The following is a 5,279-nucleotide window of genomic DNA, read 5'->3' on the forward strand; positions in this document are numbered from 1 at the left end:
TTCAATACTTATTTACCATACTTATTTCTGTTGATTGAGCAGTATTTAAAATATATAACTGTGAATAGACCAATATTACTGTAAATTTATCCATGTATTTTAAAATAATAAGGGCCACCTACTGCAATCTCTTCAATGTTTGCACCTATTGATGCAAATACTAATGCACTATTATATTTTCGTATTATTACACATATAACTTTTTTGACTGCAGGTATTATATTAGAAAATAAATTTAAGTACTTATAAAAATGTATAAATGCGAAGTATGAAAGTGTGGATGTACTCTGAACACTTCAACATCATAAATTATACAATCTGCTATTCTTTTCATGAGTAACCTTTTTTACTTGAACTCTGAAACAAACAGTGAATCTAACTGAAAGAAACACAAGGTTGTTTCTTGTATTTTTCCTCTCAACGCATTATCATGTTCTTCTTGTTCGCATTTTCTTTCAATGGAAAGCAGACATTTTGATGACAAATATCTTTGGAAAATTGTTTCCAATGCTCTACATGCGGGACTGGCTATTTGAACTCTACATTGATATGTGGGCTAAGATATATCTTCTTTATCTAGCCATGCATTAGGGTAATTCAGGGCAGGGTAGTGAGCTGATTAGCTTTTGTGAAGCTTGATAGTGATGAGGATCTGATAGAGATTCAAGATGTAATGCTGCCACAATGTGCCAACTTGTCATGGAGAAAAAAGGTGATGTATGCTCATATCCAAGTTATTAGGGTGACACCATCCAGCCAGCACTATTGCAAGCTAGCATTAGACATAAGAGTGAGTCACATCTATTTCTTGTTGATCATGTAGATAGAATAGGAAATCTATTTGTATTCCACACTTTGACAATGCATGCATGGGCTTCTGGTTACACTATAAATTAAAGTTAAGATATTAATAACTTATTCTGTAATATTTTAATATCATAAAAAACATGATATTAAAAAGAAAAAATTTATATATACATTATAATATAGCATGTTATAATATAACAATAATCTATATATTAAGCATATATTTAATTGTAAACATATATTAAACATATATTATGTAAAAGGGACTTTCAATATAAATATTAAATTATGTTTAATTATGTATGTTAAAATAATGATTATGTTAAAATTTACAATTACAATTACAACTCTTTGAAATTACTAAAACATCAGAAATAAACACGATGCTCCCAGCGTAGCTGGGACTTTTGCTAGTCATCATACTCATATATTTAAACGAAAGAGCTAGTATAATAATAACATATACTGGGGACACTTATTCTGGGCATATCCCAAAATCTTACGGTTGAGATTAAATAATGGAAAGTCGTGACTTTTGGGATCATAAAAAATTTCAAATGGCTTTTAGGGCAAGGAGGAAAGCGACGAGTGTTGGTAGCGGGAAGGCTCTCTCTCTCTCTCTCTCTCTCTCTCTCTCTCTCTCTCTCTCTCTCCCCTTTGGAATCATGTGCCCTGGATTGATTCAGGGCCCGACCTTGTTTATTTTTTATCCTGGTATAAGCAAATTCTCTTTTTCTTGGCTGCTATTTTATCTTTCCTTATGTATCGAGCCCAGCAGCAAAAGCTTGGCATGTTTTTGGCCATAAGGTACGCATTTTTCGCTCAGCATCCCGGTTTGGTTTTGTGATATGTTGTGCACAAGCTCTGCTGATTGTTGAGATCTCTTCCCAGAAAGTATTGCAGCATTGATAAAACGAATCCCTCTTTTCGTGTTCTTGAGTTGATCATATTTTCTCCCAGCAGCATTGCAGCTTGTCCAGCAGATGGCTGCCAGTAGTCACCACAATTTGCAGGGATTTGCTCTTGAGCCCCAGAGGATCCTGGTGGCTATGCCCTTACTCTTATCATTGCCCTGGCACAGATCCATCCAATCCATCAGCATCCGCTGCAGTACCATGCTCAGGGCATCTTGTCAAACACCTCAAATGGGATCATAATTCTTCCAGATTGTTTACTTTGATGCATTGAGGCTGTAATCAACTGGTTTTTCTCACGCTTGAGTCGTCAATTGTACTCCTACAGTTGGGACACAATGGACGATTACACTTTAATTGTACTTCTATGACACAATGGTGATTACACTGCAGACCAGGTCAGCCTCCTCTTCTTTTCTTATGATTTTGTCTTTTCTAAACTGGATAAACGTTTTTTATTTTGCTTTTAGATGCTTCCACATTGTCAACAATGATGCGATTGGAGGTACTGAGACTCACAAATAATGCCAAAGAAAATAGTTGTGGATTCAACGGAAAGAGGTAACATTCAATAAATTATTGTTTGTATACAAACCTGATTATTGCTTGCAAACAAATGTACCAGATCACAAAGCGAGGTCCAGACCTGGTCCTGAAAATCCGAGGACAGCTTTGGAGCGTACTTCATCACGTGTGGAGCTGCATCCGGCTAAGCAAAGCATTGAGCCTCCATGCCAACAGCAATCAAAACTGTCACATGGAACATAAAGTGATGTGAGATTTCTACAAGACAAACTTAAAATTTATTCCATGTCATTTATTACCTGAAATATTTGTGTTTGGGCATACACAAAAATGCAAAAAATAAATTACATGGAATGAATGGAGCTATTAAAATAAATGCTGAGACACCAACCAGAAACTTTGTCGGCCTTCCTCAGCCTCACACTCAAATAATACACTTAAATTATAAAAGAAGAATTCAAGAAGCTACAAGTTCATCGTTTGTAAGCAACATTCTTACATGCATAAAAGAAAATCACCATCTTTAGAAGCTGAAATGCGTTATGTGCACAAGAATCATTACATATATCCTGTTGATCAGAGTTTACTTTTTTTCAGCTTTTCAGTCACGTCTGTACCAGTGACCACATTTTCAATGATCACCACTTAGGAACTTCTCCTACATCTCATGTCCAGAAACTTAGCCATAGTCTCTGAAACTGGTCATCATGTATAATAGACAGTGACAGTGGCAAAGGCAGTGCTTGCCTTCCATTTGAAGTCCCAGAATCATCAGAGAGCTTCAAGACTGCTATGAATCCCAGAGGAGATGCAGCCTCCAAAGGAAAACATCTGGAGCCCAAGTCGGGCTAGATGAAAATATAACTTGAGAAACTTGTAGATAATAGCTTCATGATGATGGGACATGCATAACACTCTACATAAGAAATGGAAAATTAAGCTTTAATCACCATTGAGGGCTTTGCCTGCTGAAAGAATGTCAATTTAACTATTTTAAGTGTTGAACTCATGCTACTGATTCTTGGGTATGGGCATCAAGAAGAATGCAAGAGATACATTGAATAGAGGTAAGTGGTGCTAGACCCTGGTCATCCCATCACGATCGCCACCCATTGCACACTTCATGGATCAATCCATTTACTATTAACCTCAAAGAAAAACTGCCTACCTGATCATTGCCTTAGCTTTCTTAACGTTGATTGCCAAAGAACTGTTATAGCAAGAGGAAGGTTTGTCATGCCTCTTGAATTCAGGGCAAGTAGGTCCCTCAACCATGGCAACAACAGCACTAATTCCCAGATTAGACGATGATGTTACATACCAATACCTCTTGCAATTCCCACTACCAGCCCATGGTAAATTGAATGTGTTTGCAAAAGAACAGGTCAGGAGTACTGGGAAGATGAAGGCATTGAAAAAGAAAAGCCAGCATGCAGGCAAATGATGAACATATTTCACCCATATGATCCTGTCGCTTACAGGTATCAATATACTGCCGTGTTAGCAGTGTTTACAATTATCCTTTCGTCTTGATTACAGAGTGGAACCTCTGATATCTATTCTTTTTGGAGAAAGTCAGTGAATATCTTGGGATACAGGTAAACATAGTGCTTTGTAAGTCTTGCTATCAAAGCTAGAGGAAGTTCTTCGGTTGGGGTATGGTTTTGTCACAGCTTTTTACGGCAGTATGGTGACAGAAAGGCTATCTAGAAGTCCCAATGGTAGAGTCGACTTAATGCTACAGGTTAGTCTTGCTCTTTGCTATCACGTCATTCTTGTGTGGATCCAGGATACAAAATTTAAGCACCACTACATATCGCTATTTGATCAACGGCAGCAGTGGCTGGAGAGAGAGGAGATTTGGAGTCGGAATCACAGCAGTAGCAGCAGCAGCATCACCAGTGAGAAGATCTCAAGGCCATGAGAATCCTCCACCAGTTTGGGATCAGTCACATGTACGTAGCGGCCAGGTGAGAAGGGCAGTGCGAGGGACAGGGACGAAGATCTCACAAGGGACAGGGATGAAGATCTTACAGGGTCCGTCATCACCCAGGAGCAGCAGAGATTGATGAGGTCCTGGTTTGCTCTATCACTTTGGAGTCATTTCTGAGTGGCAAGGTGAGCTTCAACGTGGTGGCAGTGATCCAGAGCAGCAGCTCTAGAAGTGGTAATGATGACCATGCGTTTCTCTACAGGGACACGGTGCTGTACAAATCCAATTACTATCAGCATCACATGTCTGAGGACAAATTAAGTGAAGTGGTGCCAGATTCAATTGTATTTGTGTTGTAATACTACATTATATATAAGGTGTCTCCTACCCTTGACTGGCTACAAAAAATAGCAAATGTCTTTCCCTCTTTGCTCTAAGTGAGCACTCTGACCAACACACATAACAGTAACATATGTGTCGAGAAGGCCAAGTACAAGCCCACTGCTCAGTTCAAGCTCAAAGTCACCTTGTTTCTCTACATTTATATCAACAGCTCCTCTACATAATCAGGCTGTGTACTCCACATGAACCATGGAGCCTATAGTTGGCCTGTCGCAAGATGTCTCTTCTCCTCCGGTATTCCTGTTGAAGCACTAAGCAACAAGTAAGCAATACAAACCTTACACCATATCACTCACGGTCACTTTCGCAAAAGCTTACTTAAATTCCACGCTTGCGCAGAGTCAGAATCATGTAAATATGAGCGCACACTCGCAGTTATGCTCGCTGTCCCAGTACAGAATTTTCCTCCTCTTTAGTGCTACTGATATCAGCACATGGAACTGCACACTCACTAAAGAGAATCCATTCACTGCGAAGAGGAACCCACCAAAAAAAATCCCTCCCGTGCTGTTTAGAACTCTCATAGCAGGCGGAAGATAGGGCTTCACGCATTCTTCCAGGGCTTGAGCATGGAGTTGGGGCGGTAGCATTCTCTGTGGTAGTGCCATTGCTAGGGATTTCAATATAACATGTTCTTGGGGCCTAGATCGAGAAGCTTTATGGAACCACTCCACTGGAATCATCTCCAGATGGTGGGG

Source organism: Selaginella moellendorffii, unplaced genomic scaffold (assembly GCF_000143415.4).
Source record: "Selaginella moellendorffii unplaced genomic scaffold, v1.0 SELMOscaffold_199, whole genome shotgun sequence".
NCBI lineage: Eukaryota > Viridiplantae > Streptophyta > Lycopodiopsida > Selaginellales > Selaginellaceae > Selaginella > Selaginella moellendorffii.